Below are 23,924 nucleotides of genomic sequence, written 5' to 3'. Positions count from 1 at the left end.
TATTGATTGAATAACTGCTTTTATAGAGCCTATGAGATAACTACCCACTATTTTAAATTTTAAATATACATTAATTTATATTGTATGTCTTTATAAATATTTTATTAAATAATCACCTTGTAAAATACAAGTTGTACATACTTTTCCTTATCCTAAACTAGAACATATAATTCCACTCAGTGCTTCCTATTTCTTTCTTTGCATATTTACCAAATAGACTATCCTATTCACTATGGCTTTGTAAATGGAGACAGTGTTTATTAACCTTTGGGTGAATCTAGATCAATTCACAAATGCACTCACCAGCATTGAATCTGTGTGAATCTGTGTGATAAAAGCCACAACATTTAGGACCTCAGTTAAAGTTGGGTACATGTACGGTTTTGTGCTGTTAACATAGAGCAGCGATGTAAGGTTCCTATAAAACTAGTGCAGGTTGATAAATGCTCCTCTATATGTAGTTATTCATCTTCCTTTGTATATATTATACACACCAAATGTAGCAGACAGCTATAGGTGCATATGTTCACACCAGTGTTAGACTCTTATTTTATTGTTTTGACTGTATTTCTTTTACTCTGTGTTTACATAATAAATATGTCATTGTTTTCAAATACAAGTAAGCGATAACTATATTGCATATAATTGGAAAATCTTGCTTGTTAAGGTAATACTTTCAGTAGTTGCATGTTTACTATGAACCATTTAAGTTATTTTTCTTAGCTTCCTAGAGACTCAGCATGGAAGGAGTTGGCTTTGAGGTGAGGAACAGACTCCTGCATTCTGCCATCTGCCTTCCCCAAGAGAGGAAAACAGGTATAATGCATAGGCTTATGTGTTCTACTAAAATCAGCTTGACTGAGCCTGGCAGCTAAAAAGCTAAGGAAAATTCAATACCTGACATCTGGAGAAATAGTTCAGATTTTTCAAAACAACTAGCACCTCCATTTCTGAGGCAGTTATTCCTTAACCTAATCTTCAATAATATTCATAAAAATAAAATATCTATCATGCTAAGTTATTCAAGCATACCAAATAAAGTGCCATTTCTGGAGAAGAAATGTGAGAAATGTGAGTAAATGAACAGTAGTTCCTAGAGTCACATGTTTGGTATCAGAAAGCCAATGTATAGAGACTGGTTTAATTACTTGGTGTAATCTAGAGCAACCAATCTGATGTTAGCTTTAATTTGGCAAACTAAGATAGGACAATGGCAGCTATAATACGATTGGTTGCTATGGTTCACAACTCATTAAAGTCATGTTTCACCATGTTGTTAAATAAGCCACATAACTTACAGTAAGAAAAACATAATAAATGTATTAAAACAGTCTGTGCTTACCATTCAGACTAAAACAGACACATAAGGTATATAAATGTAAAGCAATTTGCATGGACAGAGGGTCTGTCGTCTCTCAGACAAAATCTGTGTTGTTCACTACAGGCTAGTATAAGCTAGAGAGCAAAATTCAGACATTTGCCAAATATGTGTAAAATAAAAAATAGTGAAGTGGTCATGTAAAAAAAAAACTTCATAGGCTATTTAAGGAACACAAAGCCATCAAGGCACGGTGTATATATTTTTAGGTATATGCTACACCTTCTTTTGCATAGGTGTCATACCCAACACCCACCCACCGCATCCGCAAAACTTTGTTCCAGTTAATTATAATCATTATGAAGCAATATATGGTTATATAGGTATGTTCCCTAATTTTCTGTTTATAGATTCAGAATTGGCTTATTTTTTAAAAAAACTTCTGCATCACTTCTATTAAATTACATTATTTTGGCTTGGTGTTCAATTCTAGTTTTCCCTGAGGAAGAGTTTTGGTGAGTCTGCTGAATTTCATTACTGTGCTCATTACCGCTGACACATTTTTTATCTAGCATATTTCCTTTTCTTACCCTCTGAGTGACTGCAGAGTACGTGAATGTGTCACTTGGCAAAGACTCCCTTTGGGGAAAATAATAGGTAAAAGGTTGCTAACCCCACAATAATCCCTGCTAACAAACTTGGTCACCTCATCAAAGAGCACAGCAATCCACAAATGTGCCTCCCATTAGTTGCTACTTAGGTGAAAAAAAAGACAGTTCCCACGTTTTTATTGTAACATAATATAGTCATTAAAGGCCACTCTTTTCACAAGCTTAGCCATGCTAGAATTCCATCTAGTAGGAAGATCATATATGAGCTGATGTTGTGGGAAATGATAATGTCTTTGTAATACGATAAGAGCATTTCTTTCACAATATGATCCGTTTAAATGAGCTCTAATCTTCCTTGACATGGCTACAGTAGTATTCTTTCTATGTCTTTCTGCTCATAGTTTATATTATGCACACTAGCAAACAGGGGATATGTGGTATTTGTGCTGACCACAAAGCAGCAATGATATCCCAGATATTACATGTCATGTTGTCCAATCTTTATGGGAGGAAAATAGTTTCTCCATTCTGTGATTTATGCAATCAAGAATTTCTTCATGTGATCTCTGATATAGCAATGTAATGGCGATGATGGCCATCATGGGGACAAAGACAGTACTAATGTAGCGTGCCTAGGCTCATTGAGGTGCCTGCACAACTTTAATGGGTTTCTTAGGAAATTATGGTAAAATGCAGAGACTTTAAATTTTCTCATAAAATAAAACAGAGGCACTATAATGGAATTCAATACCATGCTATACTGTATTAAAATACAAACATTTATACAGTATGATACATTAAAACATACTTGTCTACTCTCACAGAGTATCCGGGAGACTCCCAAAAATCAATGAGTTCTCCTTGACTCCTGGAAGTTCTGGGAATAATTGCAGATCTCACCCACCTCACCCCATGCACATGCCACTTAAACCCCTCTTCTACAGGATTTCCCAGCAGGGAGATCCCAAAAGTTGGAAAGCATTTATTATGAAGACTTATTTCCACTATGTGAGTTTCTCATTATGATATTATACGAGGTGCAGCTATTACATAACGAGACTGATGCTATAATTTACGTTTAATTATATTATATACATTTCATCTCTGTTCCCATTCTACGTACTCCCCTTCTGCATCCACACACCGCTGCATTCTTATTTTTCATAGGTCAAAGCTGTGCTGTAGCTGATTATCTGTCAGCTGTCATTTGCTTCTTTACCTCAGTAACTGATGCAAAACAGGTTCCCTTGTGTACAGATTTGACTTTAGGGAAAAGAAAGAAGTCACATGGTGCTAGGTCTGGTGAGTATGGAGGGTGTTCTAGCACTGTAATCTGTATCTCTGCCAAAAACTGCTTCACAGAGAGTGCTGTGTGGGCTGGTGCATTGTCCTGATGGATGATGAAACCATTTTTCCACAACTCTGGCCTCTTTCTTCTGATTCTTTCCTGCAAAGTTGCTAGAGCATATTTGTAGCAATGTTTATTAACTGTTATGCCTTCTGGTACCCAGTTTTCCAAATAATACCCTTGACATCAAAGAAAACAATTAAAGTGGCTTTGAATTTGGATTTGCTTTGACGTGCTTTCTTCATTCTTGGCTATACCCAATTGGTCTACTTTAATTGTTATTCGTATATGTTCTCTTTTAGATGAATTGTGACAAGTATTTTGTAATAAATGCACGATTTATAATAGAAACCGTCCATTTGACCATTTCAATTAGAGTATAGTGATTTGTGTTAGCGCTGGTATTTTTTCTCCCTTTTTAAATCCTCGCAACTGTCACTAAATCTTTTGTGCCACTCAAACACACGTCCACATGACATACAATCTACCCTGTAAGCCTCGGCTAACATACGGAAAGATTTGGTGGGTAATTTGTTCAATATAACTAAAATTTTAATTTAACAAGTTCCTCTACTTTTGAACTAAGCCTTTTTACTATGCATTGGAAAACGCAACTTTTTTGAATGCTGTTTGACAGCAAACTATCTCTGCGAGAGTGGTGAAACTTACAAAAACTTTTTTGGGATAGTCAATGTTCCCCTACTCCCTTTTAACTCACGCAGTATGGTTTATTTTCTACAAGTACAGACTTGTTATTTAATAGCCACAGACTGTACATCAACATAAAAAACTGTAAAAAAGACAGACTTTGCTTGGTACTAGCTCAAAATAAGATAGAATATTATTGATAGTCAAGTTCTCTGGCACATAATGACAAAAATATACTTTTTAAGCATCTATCTTGATATTAATAAAAAGTGTTAAAAAAGTATTTGTATAAATAATGCACTAGGCTACCTTTTCTGTAAGAAAGCACTATAAATGTGACATCTGTGGTCAGGAAATAACCAATGTGGACCATTGTTAATTAATATCATGACTGATTTATAATGCTTCAAAATTTGCACTAAACATTATAACAAAAACAAAGCCACAATTATAAAAGTATGTTCGGCCAGCATTCCTGACATATGATGCAAGTTCCCTTTTAGATTGCAAACAGATGCTGTAGAGACTAGAGTGCATAAAAAGGAATGTATAGTAATATTATAGCATAGATAATAACTGGGCAGATACAGTACTAACTAGTCAAGTACATTTTTACATAGTTGTTGAAAGGACATGGTTTTATTCTACAGATTACAAAATGTTTCCCATTACAGAAACAAAGGAAAAAACGTAATTCTTAATAACGTAGAACATGAGATACTATTTTTTATCATGACCTTTAGTTGTATCTGGAGACAGCTGAACACAAAGTCAGCAAAAGAAAAAAATATTTTGTTTGTTGCCTGTACTGTTCAGTCCAGTTTCTTCCCAGGGGAAAATGTGTAATTATGTAATGAATTTTGAGTCTTAAATTATGTTTGTCTCTTTTTAAAAAAAAATATAAAGATTGTTCAGCACATCTAGGTTGAAGATAGTAAGCATTGTTGCATTTTTACAAAAGAAAACAAGCTAGAAGGGAAAGGAAGAAGTTTTTGCTAACATACTAAAGCACTGTTAAATAAAAAAAAATTCAGAATATTATTTTTTATGCAATAATTGTTAAGTTTTATGTGTGTACGCATATGGAGGTAGAGAGAACATTTACTGTATATTTTGTTTGCATTATTGGACTATAAAAATAAAACATATAAACTTAAAGTTGCCATTTGATGTGAAAATTTGAAAAAGCATATCCAAAAAAATAGTTGATACACTGCATTGTGCATGTTTTTTTTTTTTAGTTAAAAATTAGTTAATAATTTAGAAAGTGGCGACTAATTTTTTTTTCTATATTTCTACAAATACATAATAGTAAATTGAATTAATTTTCACTTTAAACAACTTGTTTTTTAATCTCAAAACATCTTTTTAAATAAAAAAAAATACCAATTAATTCCTTATATGGTGAATTGTTTTGTTTTACAAACCTCACTAAAACATGGACCCTTTTTGTAGACAACTAAATTGAATTAATTGAAAGAAATATAATATTTAAACTGTTATTATGATTTAATAAAAATTACTACTTGTTATATAGAGTAGAAATTCTTAAATGGATTTCATTACAGATTATTTTAATGTAAAAGAGACATACACTTAATTATATTGTTTAAATTCATATTTAGTCATGTATTTGGCTCTCTGCTAACTGTATTCAAGTGTCTGTTATTATGCATATTGTAGTTATATGTGTGATTACTGAATGACGATTGTCTACACAAAGGAATCTATTGCACCTTAAAAATAAATAATGATGATGATATATTCCAATTGATTAAAATGTGATTTATAAAAATTTTAATTTATATATCTACAACTCTATAGTTGAAAACACAATATTATATTATCAGCTGCAATACCTCAGTAATGGTGAAAACTGCTGCAGCGTTGCATCAAATTAAAACAGTAGTAGCAATCTTAACAATTTCCCAAGTTCCATTCTAGTGAACAGAGATGGGAGGGTCATTAATATCTCATACTACTATCATTTCAAAGAGAAAAAAATATAGTTAAACTCTTCACAACCACTTCACAAAAATTAACAAATAGGGAAGGCGCCCTGCTGCCTGAAGCCACAAACTGGCTTGTGTTCAGGGCCAGATTAACACTGGCGTGGATGGAGCTACAGCTCCAGTGAGTATATTTACTAAAGGTCGATATTGGTCGATTTTGTATTTCAGGGTCTAAATCATACATTTACTAACAGATGGTTTATGACATAATTTTTTTAAACAAGTTAAAAGATTATGTTAATAAATGTGTGATTTAGAGGTATATTTACTGAAAGTCGATTTGGGTTGATTTTTGGTTGATTTTTTTGTTGATTGTGTGTTTCAGGGTCTAAATCACACATCTACTTAGAGATGATTTTTTTTTACATCATTTAAAAACAGATGTCAAAAGTCAACTGTTAATAAATGCGTGATTTAGATCCTTAAACATAAAATCGACCAAAATCAAGCAAAATAATAAATATACCCCCAGGCCTCCACATAAAAATAGGCCCATCATTATGACAGCATGATTACCAGTCAGCAATAAATCATTATTATTTAAATAAGTTTACTAGATTTCCCACAAAATATTTCCATTTATATGTATTTAGGGAGATAGTGTGGCTGATAGTGATGGGGGATGTACACACCAATGTGGCTCTGGCCACATCCACACAGCACCGCTCACAGTTTTTCCTCTTCTCAGTACAAATTTTCAGCCCTAGGCCCATGCGGCTCTTAATCTGGCCCTGCTTGTGTTGTGGCTCAAGCCAATTGTGGACTAAATCCATTGATTGCTTACAATAATACTTGAAGGAAGCTTTCATATTGCCCTATTGCTTCACTATGTACACTGTCTAAAGCACATCAGTACAGAGATAACGAGAAGCATTATGCGAACTCCAGCATTTTGTTTCATGTAACAGGTGGGGTCTGAGGTGGTGCCCCCTATTATTCACTGTATGGAGAAGGCCATCATTTTTTATGATGGGGTGCCCTACAAATGCTCATCTCCTTTAGGAAATCATACTAGTTTTCAAATTAGTATTCACTTTTTTTTCTCCAAATTTGATCATGTTTGAAGAATAAACGTTTATATTCTCTCACAACTGGCTGCCCACATGCAAGGTATTTATAGACTCTAATAAAGCCACCCCACTCCCTTTATAAAAGCATAGCTAACAGCTGTATTTTGATCATACAAAAACTTCACAAAATTGCTTTAATGTAACATAAAAGTAAAATAGAAAAATAAAAAAAAACAACACTTCTATTCAACAAGCCATTGAAGAAGAACTAAACACATGCCTCCCACTCCGTAGGGGGATTGTTAGCAATCTCAAGACACCATTGTGTACTTCTTTCTCATTTTGACTTCTTGTAAGTGGAACAATCAATACAGCTGTGAGTGACAAAGCACTATGTTATAGTAGGTTATTACCTTACACAGAGAATGATGCGTGCCAAGATAAATACTGCTTGTGAGAAACACTATACGTTTGGTTATTTTTTCCATGTGTGAAGATGTGAATGAGTGAGCAGCATTTAGAATAGTTTAAATTCTGAATATTAGGACAATTGTTTTAGGTGTATTTCCCTGCGCTAGTCATCTGATGCCGTCAGGGAGGACTGGCCATCTGTCACTGGCAAATGCCAGAAGAGCTGATGGCCTAATGGGCCAGTCAGGCCACCTAAAAGCCTGGCATGCAGAAAGACATGGGGTCATGTCATGAGGCTACTCCATGATTTGCAAAACACCAGTGAGGCATGGCCATGTTTCTTTTCCACATGTATCTCCAATGTATGTGTGCATACAATTAAGGGGCCAATTAGGGGCCCCAATTCATCACTGGATGCAGGGCCACCATCATGGGGGGACTGAAAGGCCTGGAGTCCCATGCCCGGACAGAGAAAGGGGCCCGCGGGGTAATGGGCCAGCGGCAGCCAGGATCCCAGTGCATACCGGCTCATCAGTGAGGATCTGCAGTGCTGGGCAGCAGCTGTCACTGTCAGCTGTAACAGTAGCTATAATTCATGGTGGCTGGGCCCTCCTTCAGATCAGCCACCTTACCATGAGCTCACTGACAGAGGGGAATGTGTGTGTGTGTGTGTGTGTGTGGGGAGAGGGGGCACTCACTGACAGAGAGTAATGTGGGGGGTGGGGCTCACTGACTGAGTAGAATATGTGTATGTGGGGAGGGGGGCTCACAGACAGAGGGCAATGTTTGTGTGTGGGGAGTGGAGCTCACTGACAGAGGGGAATGTGTGTGAGGATCACAGAGAGACAGAGGGGACTGTGTGTGTGTCTGTGGGGGGCTCACTGACAGAGGGGAATGTGTGTGTACGGGGGGGAGGGGGGCTCACTGACAGAGGGTTATGTGTGTGTGTGGAGGGGGGCTCACTGACAGAGGGTAATGTGTGTGAGGATCACTGACACACAGAGGGGAACATGGTGGGAACATTGAGAGAGAGGAGTGTGGGGGGTTTGCTGAGAGAGAGAAAAGTGTGGGTGGGGGATTGAAGCTGACTGGTACAATAAAGTTTTTTTTTATTGAGACAAGGTGCACAAAACGTCAGTCATGACATCACACCACTGACAGAGGATCCGGCCACAGCGTGAAGAGGATTAGCCAGAAGACATAGGAGAAGGTAAGTGTCTGTGGGCTGTGAGGGGCTGGATGTGAGTGCTGCCTAGAGAAACAAAAGGGGTGATGTCTAGGGAGACAGAAGGGGTGCTGGCTGGGGAGACAGTAGGGGTGCTGGCTGGGAAGACACTGTTGCAGAAACACGTTGAGTGTGGGGGCTGCCTAACTTATAAGTCCTGGGCCCCATGATATCTGATGGCAGCCCTGACTGGATGCATATGATTTTTATTCTGCGCATGACAGTGGCAAACGCAGGATTTCTAGAAGGGGGTTTCCAAATGCTTTATTTTAGAGCGAGTGTGGCCAGTCCATGATGAGGCCAGAATTAGTACTTAACCAGCTTTAATATGCGTCATACAAAGTATATTGTGTTGCATAATTCCATCATATACAGGACCAGCGATCACAGTAAGCCATTAGAAGTGGCAGTAGGTCCATCCTGTCTGAGCAGAATGTTTTTTAATCAGATGTGGGCATCATTCCTGAGCATTTGGAGCAAGTCCGGGAGTCTGGGGGAGTGGCAGAAGAACCTAGCACTGCCCTGGACATATATATGTGCATATTGGTCTCCTTATGTACTGGATAGTGTATTATTATACAGTATTAATAATTAACCCTATTGATGGTCTATAGCAGTGCACCCCTAACAGCGCATGTTTTCCACATGTCCTAGCTGGTGCACAGATATATTTATTACTAGCTGACACATTTTAAAAGATAAACAGGTGGTGCTAATCATTTCATTTGTTATACTGAGAAGAACATGCAGCGCTAGTAACATTCTATTATATTACTATTTCTATTGTGGTCATGGTGTGTGCTGGGGAGGGGGGTTTCCAGGCAGACGGAAACCCCCCCTGCGTTTGCCTATGCATGAATCTAAGTTGTACTGTGCATGTGTCTAGTTAGCATGCACACAGAGGGCCTGATTCAGAGCCGGACGCTCTGACAAGAGCGCTCACTCTGAATCAGGGCCCTCCTACCTAATATTGGAGCGGCCTCCTGGCCGCTCGCATAGCTGTGGGTGAACACCCACAGCTTATGCGAGCGGGCTTGCGACGAGACCCTGCGGTAGGGTCTCGCTGCCGCAAGCCCAGAAGTGCTTTTGGCTCTATCAGAGCCAAAAGCAATCCCACTGACATCACTAGTGATGTCAGTGGGGCCGGCCCCAGACGGAAGGTGTTCCCATGGGAATGCCTCCGTCTGGGCAGCAACGCCCCCGGCATGCCCAAAAAAGGGGGCGTGCTGTCAATCAACATCGACAGCACGCCCCCTTTGGTGCGAGACCCTATTCGGGTCTCGTGCAAGCGCACGACGGAGCTCCCTCCATCGTGCACATGCGCACTAGGGCACCATCGACCAGCTTGCGAGCGCTCAGCGCTCGCGAGCGGGTCAGAATCAGGCCCAGAGTCAGAGATGTGATTGAGGCACATGGGAGACACACAGTTTTAGAGATTTGTTTGGGAGGTGACAGGGACATGGTTTAGTGGATGCATGGAAATTGTCTGTCTTATGGGTGTATGATGGGAGTGTTTCGGAAAATGGTTGTGTAGAGTGATGCAGAATCACTCACATTAGAGGCCATACTCAGACACGGAATCTGCACCTGCCATAGGACAAGTCAAAGTTTTGATGATGCGACGGATAAGGCATCTAAAGATGCACCAAGTGGTATTTCAGAGTACAGATGCTGACAAAGGGAGTCTCAGTCCTTGCACATTCGGACGCATGGATGTACACCAAGTAAGGGATATGTAGCGGCATTTGCATAAAGTCACTGACATGCGACCGGAATATGACACAGTCACAGATACGGCTGCTCCCGACTTTCAGTCCCATGGGAGTCAGCACCTTAGGGAGTCAGTCCCATGGGAGTCAGCAGCTGAGGGAGTCAGTCCCATGAGAGTCAGTGCTTTAGGGAGTCAGTCCAATGGGTGTCAGCACCTATGGGAGTCAGTCCCATGGGAGCTAGTACCTCAAGGAGTCAGTACCTCAGGAAGTTAGTCTAATTGAAGTAAGCACCGTAGGGAGTCAGGGCCTGATTCAGAGCCGCTCGTAAGAGGCCGCTCGTTCGCTCTGGCGATGTTCGCACAACTGCGCATGCGCATGGGTCATAATGCGCATGCACAAACCAGTCATTGCGGTCGGAAATCGTGCGCTCGTAAAACAGCGAGGGGCTGCTAATTTGATTGACAGAATGTACCGTTGAAAACGGGGGAGTGGAGATCCAAAAGCAGGCATGCCTAACGGTCAAAAGGGCGTTTAATGGGAGTGCATAATTAGTAAAGGAGCGTCATCGACCACGTCACTTGGCTGTCTTTTAGCCTGAACTGCTTGCAGTGATAGCGGTAAGAAAATCCTACCACAACCACTGCGAGCAGTTCAGATGCCTTTCGATGTTCCCGATTAATCTAATAAATACCGGAGATGACGTGTGATGCGAACGGCAAAGGGGTGTCTTTACAAAATAGCAAGCGCATTTTTCGAACGCTCGCTCAGACATAGAGGCGTCAACACACCGCAAAGAGCGAGCGCCCAATTTAAATATCCGGACCCTTTTTTTGAACGACCGTCCGCAAATAGCGTCCGGCTCTGAATCAGGCCCTCAGTCCCATAGGAGTCAGCACCTTAGGTGTTCATGCTTAGGTCAGTATTTTCCAGAATAAGCTGCATCTATTTCATTTTAACACCCTAACCAGTGTGAACCATGGGCCTGATTCAGACCCACTCGCGAGCGGCTGTCCGCTCGCAAGTGGGTCGATGTTCTGGACTGAGCATGCGCACGACGGAGGGAGCTCCGTCGTGCGCATGCGCCAGACGCGACGAGCGATGGAAAGTCCTTCGCTCGTTGTGTCTGATCAAAGGGGGCGCCTCAGAAGCCGGCCCACTGACATCACTAGTGATGTCAGTGGGAGTGATTTTGGCTCTGATAGAGCCAAAATCACTCCGGAGCTTGCGGTTGAAAACCTCAACCGCAGGCTCCGGCTCGCAGTTTCGATGGTCGCGATGGTCAAGACCATCGCGGCCATCAAACTGCACGCTCGTATAGCCTGTGGGTGGTGACCCACAGCTATACGAGCGTCCAGGAGGACGCTCCATTTTCATGGAGGCCAGCCCTCATTCAGAGCGTGCGCTCTGCTCAGAGCGTACGGCTCTGAATGAGGGCCAATGTTTCAAGAAAAACAGTACTTAGTAAGTACCGAGTAGTTGTCCCTTTATTCACATTAGTGCTTTCCCTGCCTCAGAATGCTGTGCTGTCCATCTCCCCTCTCTGCCAACTGGGCAGCGGTCTACCTATGCCATCCGCTTCTGACAGGCACCCACCAACAATGCTTAGATCCATTCCTTGTAAAATGCTACTAGATGCTCCCCACAATCAGCTACCTCTAATCTGCCAGAATAGCAAATCTAGCAGCCTCATTATAGCTCTTTTATCCACCCAGTATTCCTATGGTCCATGGGAGGAGGAAAATACCAGCCCACTTTGTACATGATAAAACATAATAATCCAAAAGTTGTTGGATGAATTGTAGTAGATAATGGCTGAATGATGGCTTCACTGTGACCTAAATAAGTAACTTGTAGAGATAGCCACGACCATCGTTGGTTAGTAACCATCGATGGTTAGCCATCCATGATCGATAGCTTTGCCATCAATGGCAGAGATCTGATGGTTTTCTGCTATTGGTGGCAGAGAGCACAGCAATGGTTTTTGTTTTTCCCTGGTGCAAAGAATATGATAGAATATAATGATACAGGTTGAGTCTCCCATATCCAAATATTCCGAAATACGGAATATTCCGAATTACGGAATCATTTTGGCATGACTGAGATAATAAAACCTTTGATTTTTGATGGTTCAATGTACACAAACTTTGTCTAAGGCACAAATTATTAAAAATATGGTATAAAATTACCTTCAGGCTGTGTGTATAGGGTGTAAATGAAACATAAATTTATTTCATGTATGTACACAAACTTTGCTTGAGCCACAAAATTATTGAAAATATTGTATAAAATGACCTGCAGGCTATGTGTATAAGGTGCATATAACACATATATGCATTCTGTGTGTATATTGGGGTCCCATTCCCAAGATATTTCAATATGATATGCAATTATTCCAAAATACGGAATATTCCGTTATCCAAAATACCCCTGGTCCCAAGCATTTTTATATGGGAGACTCAACCTGTATGATCCAAAAGTCATGGGATGTTTTGTAATAGATAATCAATTAGGTTATTTTATGTCTAATTATATTACAGTAAATTAATGTACTGTACTGACTTACACTTTATTGTATGCATGCATGTTTAGATGAAACTGTCCTGTACATTGTTCATGTAAGTATGGATTGTATCTAATTTAAATAAAACACACCCAAGTGTTGTACATTGTAAAAACACTTATGCATTAACAGGATACATGTTGAAACCGACAGCAACTAATGAGTATTAGTTTTCATTAATTCCGACAACACTGATTGGTTGCTCTGGATTACTGCATCATTAAAACCCTTTACACTGTGTTACAGAGTAAGCCCCTACATTTGTACACTAACCACTGATCACATGTATTAATGAAGCAGCAACAGGTATCTATTACAGTATATAATCATGTATGGTGTCTGTTTAGTGCAAATGTGCTTGACACCATTAAGAATGAGGAACCCTGTGGTGAAAGTTAAAGGGAAAAGTTCTCTGCGCCGCCGTTTGCTATTTTGCCGCAGACAGAAGAGAGCTATCAGCAGTCTGTGGAGCAGGAAGTCCCATGCGCAACAGCACTGAGGAAAGCCGAATATCACCCTTAAGTAGTGACAGCACCTGGGGAAACCGCAATCGTGTCATATCTGGGAGATGACCAGAGTAAGTGCAGCGATGACCTGCATCAACACTCTGCAATGGATGAGGGGAAGATGGGAAGAGAGATGGGAAGAGTGGGAGTGTAAAGGGAATGAGAGGAAAAAGAGAGGTGGGATAGTGGGGGTCCTGCACAACAGCTACAAACCCAGCAAAATACTAGTATATTTTAAATGACAAGTTGTTAGTATATGGTACAAATATAACATGATCTGAAATTAAATATTAGTGCCATGTGATGCCCCAACAGTAATAAAGTAATCTTTGGACCTGGATGAAAACTATACAAGAATGTCTCCTGATATTTTACAGAACAAGTAAAATCTCTTACACCACACAATCAAACATTCCAAATTTGGATAAGATAAAAGAAGAAAAGTAGAAATGAGTGAATCTTCTTCTCTATGGGTTATGGAACGCTACACAGTATTGGATCAATATCAGGAGTAAGTAAGTCTGTGACTGATCAGTTAACCATAGGTTTGAAGACCTATCTGCTTCATGTATGTGAGTATCCTTCCAAAATCTTGTTATGGTTCCCTTGATCTAATGCTCTGTTTAGGAGCACAAATTTGTTTTATTAATTTATATTAAAAAAAAATTATAATATTTCTGGACGTATAAATATATGTTTTATTTTAAGTTTTCTTTTAAATTATCTTAAAAACACAATTTAAAAAATAGTTTTAATCAGTAGCATGTTGTGCCAGAGGTTCCTGATCTGTAGTAGAAGACATCTACATTTTGAGTACAAGGGATTTAAGCCGTCGTTATTATAATTTACTTCATCCATTGAGAAATACATTATAACATTCTGCCACATACAATCTGGTAAAATATGGAGTGCAGGCAAGTACAGAATGATGCAATGTTGTTGGAAAATTTCATATCATGGTATAATTACAATAAAAGTTTATAGTTTACTTTTGAATATATCTTGTGTTTTCTCTTCAGCAGCAGGAACAGGGTACTCACTTTGCTAATTGTCATTAAAGATCAAACAAACAAAATGGATTACATATGTTATTGTAAGTTATCCACAAAGGAAATGAATGAAAAATATAAACAACTAATTTATTAAAAATTAGTTCCCCACGTAGAAATATGGGTTAAAAGATTTTGGACAGTTTCACTGATGATATTTCCAAATCATAAAAAATGTTTTCGTTCACTTCTTGGCAGTTCAAAATACTGGCCATCTGTACAGTGAGTCAGAATTTACCTCATTATAAGAGAACATATTTAATTTGCCAATGCTAAATTACATTATGTTTTCAATCAGGATGTTGTGGTCTGATCAGACATTGGATGGGGTCGAAAGTCTGACAGTGCACATGAAGATCTAGATATGTTTTGATTGCAAGGGCCAGTTTCCTTATAGCCTTCCTCATATTTTTTTAAGTTTAAGTTTTGTTACCAAACAATTTATGAACCTATGATCTAAAGATGCCAAAACTACTATCTTTGAATGGACATGAATATTCACTAAATATGAAGGCCATGTCTGAATGGGATATGTTCAGAATCCCGACAGCAAGGATTCCTGCGTTGAAAATGCAGACACCGGAATCCGGGCATTTATCAGAATACCGGCGCCGGCATCCCGATCACTGGCATCCTGAAGGTAAGTAGTGGAGTTAGGGGGAGGGTTAGGGGTTAGAGTTAGGTACTAAGGGTAGGGTTAGGATTAGACACTAAGGGGGAGGGTTAGATTTAGGGTGCATGGAGGGGAAGGTTAGGTTTAGGCACTTGGGAGGAAGGGTTAGAGGTTAGGTTAGGGTTACTTAACAAAAGCCGTCAGGATTGTAACCTGGTCGGGATGCAAGCGTCAGGATTGTGACTGCCGGGATCCAGAGCACCGGCATCCTGTACCCATCCCGTCTGAAAGCATAACCTTCACTGCACCCATGCTATTAATGATAGCATGCGTATTTGGTTTTGAGGCCAGGACTATTTTGTTGATATCCTTGCCCCCTGTCCTATTACATCTTACATCATTCAAATTAATGAGATATGTAGTATACAGTAGGGGATTGTACAAATGTGTATATATGTATATATATATATATACAGTATATATATATATATATATATATACACAGTGCTCAAAGTGGGAATTTAGAGGTGATGGTATGGAGATTTGAATCCAGACCCCCCCCAACTCTCACTCCAGTGGCTGTCCTGCACTGGATGACACCAGGTGCGGTCACCACAGAATAGTGAGCGTGGCTACCCTTTTAGCCCCTGCTTTTATATCAGCCACTGCACCTTTCACTTACTACACTTCTACCTGCCTGCTTCCCCTTCTCTCACCCCCTGTCCCTTTCTCTAACTGGCTCCCCCTCTCTCAACCCCTCTACACCACTAACTGCTTATTCATCTCTCTCACTCCCCTGCCCCTCTCATTAACATATTCCCTCCTACACCCTCTCCTCTTACCTCTAGCTACACTGCAGCTGGAACGGAGCTGGGGCCTGGAGCATTGGGTCCATGCTGAAATGCTCAATCCCAGCTTGCGGACCAGCTCACCGCCGGCCGGATCTGTGAGCCAATGAAAAGCTGCCACTTGGCAACTTCTCATTGGGTAGCACTCTGTGAGCCGTGATTGGCTGGCTCTCAGTGCCGCTACTTACTAGTGCAGCGCAGCCGTTACCCAAGGCTCCTGGCTCCATGCCAGAGCCATCGCGATAGAGAGATGTGTCCCCAGCGGGACACATATCCACACATTGCTGTTCCAGCGCTGGGACCCCATAGTAGATCCCAGTGCTGGTACACCTTCTGCCGCAAAAACGAAGTGGCGGTGGGAAGTGGCGGTATGTCATACCGCCGTATACCGCCCCACATTGACCACTGTATAGATAGATATATATATATATATATATGTATAAATCACAAGTCACTAGAAAATAAACAAATTCATTGCCAACTTGTCGAGGTGTACTCCTGAATCAGACCTTCAAGTGGCACAAATTGTCATCTGTGATGGACGTGCTTGGCCGGCTGGATCGCTGCTCATCTTGAACATCTGCCATCATCAAAGGCCATGCCTGCTTCTGTGACATGACGGTATTAACCCTACACCGTGACAAGTTTGCAATGAATTTCAACTGCTGATGCTCCATTAGGGTCAGAAATCTGATCAAACTACGCACCTCAATGTTTGACCATATTTCCGCCAGCCCCACCATCTTACAACTGATGTTGGGACAGTATGGGGGGATTTCTATTCTAAGCAATGTTGAATAGCCCCAGGAGGGAGCTCCCAATGCTATTCAATTCAACGCGATGTTTGGTCGGGCTAAAGGATTTTTTCTTGTACCCCCCTGGGGATGCGAGGAGAAATCCGACAAAAAAGTGCCGGCCGTGCGGCTGTTTTCCGGCTTAGCGCAGTGCTAACAGCCTCGCGGCCGGCACTTTGGTTGGAGAATTGAGGTTCTGGCTACTAAACACCAAGGTTAAGTTATGAGAACCTGCAATCTCAGACTTAATAGCGCGCTGAATTGAATAGCTCCAGGAGCTCCCTCCCAGGGCTATTCAGCATCGAACTGAATTGAATTCTGTCCTCTGACTGGTACAGTATGAGGTGCTGACTAATGCCCATGAGGGGAATCAATGGTCTACCTGCTCTTGGCCTGGCAGGAAATTAGAATGAAATAGAGAGCATTAGATACATGAGAAGTCTTGCTACCTTGCTTTATTGAACCACCCTTACATACATATATATATATATATATATGAGAATATCCAAGTATTAGGGGTCTATGTACTAAACCTTGGAGAGAGATAAAGTGGATGGAGTTAAAGTACCAACCAATCAGCTCCTGTTCTTTTTCAAAGCTTGTGAAGTGACAGTTAGGAGCTGATTGGTTGGTACTTTATCTCCGTCCACTTTTTCTCTCTCCAAGGCTTTATACATAGACCCCATAGACAGGTAGCAGCACTAGCCTACAGCTACCACTTAGATACAATAATCAACAGTATATAATACATTAAAACATTATAACATTAAATAGCAATAGTTCTCATACAGTCTGACACAGTAAGTGTGATGAAACAGTTTACATTAATTTCTCACCTCTTTAAATCCCTCCCCTCTCTACCCTGTGATCGGTTCTTTGCCCCTGTACACTCCTTTCTTATTGGCTTCTGTCACATCCCCTCTCTGGTCGGCACTTTCCTCACCCCTCTCCTCTTTGATCTCCTCCCTCCTCTCCTCATTCATTCATTGTGCTTCAATGGACTTAAAAGTGACACATCTGAGGAAAAATCCTAAACTTCAATTATAAGGTATGAGTTAAAAAAAAGTCACTGCTTTGCTATTTAAAGTAATGAAGTGTTCCCAGGCATGACCACACAGTGTTATTTGAAAGGTCTTAAATAATATTAGGAGACCTGAAATAATAATGGTGGTAGACAGAACATGGTTAGTAGTACTCACATTAATATAGGTGCAATATATATTTACGAAGTAGATGCATAGATAAGAAGGGAGCTTCCCATAGGTGTCCCCACTCTAGTGAAAGCTGCTTGGGGCAGTAATTGCAGTAATAAGCTGTGCATCCTGTGGAATTTCACTGTAGCACATGTATTCTGTCAATTTAAGTTAAATGATCAGAATATATAATACAATCTGCTTTATTGACTAATAACACTGATTCAAAGGAGATAAAAGTCAGATTCTAGGTGCTATACATAAATAAAACAGTGCCAAAGGAGCTACCCCTTAATGTCTGATAGTGCATCACCAAACCATTCTATTCTCCCAATGGGACCTCAATGCCCAGCGTGATACTGCCACTCTTTGCTGTTTTTCTATTCACTTCAGCATTCCCCCGCAGGCTGCCCATACCCACTGGCACAGTTGAGTACAGGGAGGGTGGGGGGCTACCACTTTCTCAAGGCATCATGGTTCCACGTACTCCTCTGCCCACAGATACTTGATTGGATTGAGATCTGGTGAATTTGGAGGTAGTCAACACTTTGAACTCTTTATCATGTTCCTCAAACCATTCCTGAAAAAGTTTTGTAGTGTGGCAGGGTGCATTATGCTGCTGAAAGAGGCCATTTCCATTGCCATGAAGGGGTGCGATTGGTCTGCAGCAATATTTAGGTAGGTGGTACTTGTCAAGGTAACATCCTCATGAATGCCCGGGTTCAAAGTTTCTCAGCAAAGCATTGCACAGAGCATCGCACTGCCTCCACCGGCTTGTTTTCCTCCTATAGTGCATCTTGTTGCCATGTCTTCCAAAGACAAATGACGCACATGCACCTGACCGTCTACATGATGTAAAAAAAATGTGATTCCTCAGACCAGGCCACCTTGTTCCATGGTCCAGTTCTGATGCTCATATGCCCATTGTAGACTTATTTGGTGGTGGACAGGGGTCAGCATGGGCACTCTGTGCCGTCTGTGGCTACACAGCCCCCTACACAGCAAGCTGTATTGCACTGTTTGTTCTGATACCTTTCTATCATAGCAAGCATTAACTTTTTGTGCTACTGTAGCAATTTGTGCTACAGTAGCTCTTCTGTAGTATAGGACCAGATAAGCTAGTCTTCACATTTTATACACATCAATGAGCCTTAGGCGCCCATGACCCTGTTGCAGGTCCACTGATTGTCCTTCTTTGGACCACTTTTGGTAGGTATCAGCGCCAGCTCCTACCTTTGCCAGGAAGGGGGCTGCCCGTTTAGCAGGCCAGCTCTGTCCTGCTCTCTCTTCAACAGGACTCCTGCCAGGTGCATTACACATGCAGCCTCTAGACCCGGATAGGGCTCACGGCAAGACAGGAGTTTGAACTCCCATTGGAAGCCCTCTCTCTGCTAATCCTGGTCTGGACTTCCAGTACCAGGAGGAGAAAACACCTCCCCCTGAGGCTGCCTGTCTGGCTGTGATTAACAGATAGCGCTTCTTATAGGAAGCCTGTGCTACTGAACACTCACTAGGGGTGGCAGTTTTTACTGGGGAGGCTGCAGCACTGCAGCCACTAGGTAAAATCTGCCACTGGTAGGTACTAACCACTGCATACTGGGAAGACCTACTGTTTTGGAGATGCTCTGACCCAGTCGTCTAGCCATCACAATTTGGATCTTGTTAAAGTTGCTCAGAACCTTACGCTTACCCATTTTTACCGCTTCCAACACATCAACTTCAAGAACTGAGTGTTCACTTGCTGCCTAATATATCCCAACCCTTGACAGGTGCCATTGTAACGAGATAATCAATGTTATTCGTTTCACCTGTCAGTGGTTTTAGTGTTATTGCTGATTGGTGCAGAGAGAGATCTATATATTTCAATAGAAACTTTTAAATGTTCAGAGCGATGCTAGAAAAGGTCTCCAACCCTACTGAGTATGACAATATATGTAACTTATATTATTACGCACCCGTGACATCAGCCTAAAGATTATCCTTGTTTTGATTGATTCTACAAATCCAACTGAGATAACTTCAGTACTTAAAAGTAAAATAATGGTTTACATAACTGGTTATTCGGTGATCAGGCAGAACGTTTACTGCTGAACAGACTGCATTTGCAGTATCAGGCTATTGTCATGTAGGGAATGGGATTCAGATATGTAAGTGCTAAATTATAAAAGACATTCTTGATTATAACCGGTGAAGAAAGTGGATCATTTGGAAGCCAGATTCAAAATTACATTTCAGCCAAATACTATGATATTCAAAAACTAAACTTGGTATTAAAACACCTGCGTGTTCATTTCAAAGGGCTCTATTTATTAACATTATTTTTACTAAATAAAGGGAAAAAGGGTGTTTTCACATCCTTTTCACATTATTTTAGTATCACCTATAGTTATTACAGGGCAATTGAAGTAGAATTCGTAAAATTCTACTCAAACCCCTAAGTATCACTTATCTTTAGTAAGCAGATCGCAGTTCCCATAATTGTAATGGGAAAAGTGATCCGACCAAAGTTACTAAAAATAAAGTTATCCAGGGTCTCCCCCGGTTAGCGGACTCCTACTCTGCTCTAAAAGGCAGCGCAGAGCCCGGAGCTGGTCTAATCCCAGTGATCAGCTGTGTGGTCTAAACAGACGGCAAGCTGACACACTGCAAAAAAATAAAATAGTCAAAAAAAAAATTCACTTACCTGACTCCAGGGGCCGGTGGTCGGGGCTCCGGTGATGACTCCCCTCAGCTGGTCTCCCATGCTGCACTGCGGCCTGGTCATCAGGTGATCGGGTCCCAGTGCAGTATGGGATATCAGCTGACCGGAGGCATGGAAGACATCACTGGAGCACCAATGACTGCAGGTAAGTGCTATTAAGGGAGGGGAGGTCGCAGGGGGGTCCGCAATCACGGGGGGTGGGGCTTAGTGTTAGGGGTGGGGCTTAGAGCTGGGTCGGCGCAAGCGCGGGGCACTAGTCACAGTACTTTTTTTGTGAAGATACCGTGACTAGAGTGCAGAGGGGATTCTCACAAGCTCTGTCCCTGCAAGGGATTTGTAGTAAATCCCTGTGATATTGCCTGATTCGCAATGCGAATTCAGTCGATAATATCACACTACAATCTCCATTACAAATGCGGATTGTAGTAAATAGAGCCCAAAGGATTCAAAGGCTTTTTCATATAAAGATATGTACATAACATGTGTTACAATATGACTAAGTTTGCTATCTTATCTTAGCTGTCTATACTGTATGTCTCCAGAACTTAAGCAATCATTAAAGACATTACTATGAAACCACAGTAGGTTAGGAAGTATATACTAGAAGCTTCCCTATCTTACTGTAGCTAGTCAATATGTAAGGTATCTGTGGAAAACAAACAAATATAATCATTGATGAAGATGGATAAACAGCTTAAAACTACTAATTGGAAAATTGAATTACATATGAGTTGCTATCAGCAGCTAGCGTTGCACATTTGTCTGCCTATCATGGTAGGCTGTGTTAGCCTGCACTTCCATAGGCGGCCAGCAGAATCGGCCTTCTGGAGTTAATGCACGGTAGCTGCATGATCTTACAGTGCCTCGGACAGTTATTATTTGATACATAGCTGTGTGATTAGCATTGCTCAGCAAAATTATAATTCCCCTTTTTTACGCCCACATTTTATACACTCACTACAACATAATGATGGTTGCTAACAAAATTGCCTATGTACTTCTTTAGTGCTATTAGCTTGATAGGTGTACAAATACACAGGCAATTCTTAAAGATTGTAATCAGTGTTTGTTAATACATACTGACTGGCATCCCTTCCAATTGGCAGCTCTAGCCATCAGAACACTTCTAAATACCTTAACAGACACTTTAAAGAATATGGCTTCTTTGATACCTGACATGCCCTTAACCCCACATCATGGGTTATACTTTTTACTCATGTCTGCAGAGAGTCTATTCTAGAATGTATATGATTTTGGGCTGTATTCCTATTTAGAAACATCTGCTTAATACCACTATCCAGTCCACCCGAGCCCCTTGTTAGATCATTCTGTGGTGGCCGCTATGTTGCTCTTGGATAGTAAATGAAACCCATCTAAAAATATCCCAATTCCAAACCAAGTTATCAGAATGTATTACTATGTCTTCACCAATGCCCAAGATTCTCATTGCTTCCCTTTAGTCTGGGAGGCTCACAGACATTACCAAAGGCCAAATAATTAGCTATGAATCTTGTAGTCACAAGGCCCACAAACTAACTCACTGATCTCACCACTCAAGTCCAACACTTAGAACAAGCGCATAAACAACACCCGACAAAAAAGCTATCAACATTTGATCGCAGCTCGCCATGAACAAAACCTTTTTATCAGAAAAGATCAATAATCACATTGTTGACTTAACCAATGCTATGAAGAAAAGGATAATAAAGCAACTTTCATACACACTAATCAATTGAAAGCCCATAAAGCCTCTTTTGCCATCCTGAGATCAAGGATCTTAAAGGCACCCCATATTAAAATCCCATAACAATTAATGAAACATCTTCCTGTCCTATTAAAATTAAATCACAGAATAACTCCCGCGCTATACTTCAGGTGTAATCAATAAACAGGAAATAAATATTAAATGTATCAATTCAGTAAAAATAATATACAGTCAGGTGCATAAATATTGGGACATTGACAGAATTTTCATATTTTGACCTCTATTCACCACCACAATGGCTTTGAAATGAAACAAACAAGATGTGCTTTAACTGCAGACTTTCAGATTTAATTTGAGGGTAATTACATCCAAATCAGGTGAACGGTGTAGGAATTACAACGGTTTCTATATGTGCCTCCCACTTTTTAAGGGGCCAAAAGTAATGGGACAAACTAAACAATCCTAAATCTAACTTTCACTTTTTAATACTTTGTTGCAAATCCTTTGCAGGCAATTACAGCCTGAAGTCTGGAACGCATAGACATCACCAGACGCTGGGTTTCATCCCTGATGATGCTCTGCCAGGCCTCTACTGCAAATGTCTTCAGATCCTGCTTGTTCTTGGGGCATTTTCCCTTCAGTTTTGTCTTCATCAAGTGAAATGCATGCTCAATCGGATTCAGGTCAGGTGATTGACTTGGCCATTGCATAACATTCCACTTTTTAACCTTAAAAAACTCTTTGGTTGCTTTTGCAGTATGCTTCGGGTCATTGTCCATCTGCACTATGAAGCGCCGTCCAATGAGTTCTGAAGCATTTGACTGAATATGAGCATATAATATTGCCCAAAACACTTCAGAATTCATTCTGCTGCTTTTTTCAGCAGTCACATCATCAATAAATACAAGGGAACCAGTTCCATTGGCAGCCATACATGCCCACGCCATGACACTACCACCACCATGCTTCAGTGATGAGGTGGCATGTTTTGGATCATGAGCAGTTCCTTTCCTTCTCCATACTCTTCTCTTCCCATCACTCTGGTACAAGTTGATCTTTGTCTCATCTGTCCATAGGATGTTGTTCCAGAACTGTAATCTCTTTTTTAGATGTTGTTTGGCAAACTCTAATCTGGTCTTCCTGTTTTTACATCTTGTGGTGAACCCTCTATATTCACTCTTGTGAAGTCTTCTCTTGATTGTTGACTTTGACACATATACACTTACCTCCTGGAGAGTGTTCTTGATTTGGCCAACTGTTGTGAAGGGGTTTTTCTTCACCAGGGAAATAATTATTCTGTCATCCACCCCTGTTGTTTTCCGTGGTCTTCCGGTCTTATAGTGTTGCTGAGCTCTCTGGTGCGTTCTTTCTTTTTAAAAATGTTCCAAACAGTTGATTTGGCCACACCTAATGTTTTTGCTATCTCTCTGATGGGTTTGTTTTGATTTTTCAGCCTAATGATGGCTTGCTTCACTGATAGTGACAGCTCTTTGGATCTCATATTGAGAGTCGACAGCAACTGATTCCAAATCAAAATGTCACACCTAGGATCAACTCCAGACCTTTTACCTGCTTAATTGATCATGAAATAACGAGGGAATAGACCACACCTGTCCATGAAATAGCTTTTGAGTTGATAGTCCCATTACTTTTGGCCCCT

The 23,924-nt window shown here is 40.7% G+C and overlaps 1 protein-coding gene across 5 annotated transcripts in view; it reads right to left on the bottom strand.

Moving 5' to 3' along the window:
- The window catches only part of RBMS3 (RNA binding motif single stranded interacting protein 3), a 670,995-nt gene that overhangs the window by 526,181 nt on the left and 120,890 nt on the right, over positions 1-23,924 (bottom strand). The window lies entirely within an intron of this gene.

The sequence above is a fragment of the Taudactylus pleione genome, unplaced genomic scaffold, assembly GCF_031769625.1.
Source record: "Taudactylus pleione unplaced genomic scaffold, aTauple2 ptg000053l, whole genome shotgun sequence".
In the NCBI taxonomy this organism is placed as follows: domain Eukaryota; kingdom Metazoa; phylum Chordata; class Amphibia; order Anura; family Myobatrachidae; genus Taudactylus; species Taudactylus pleione.
This window is presented reverse-complemented; position numbering and strand designations above follow the sequence as displayed.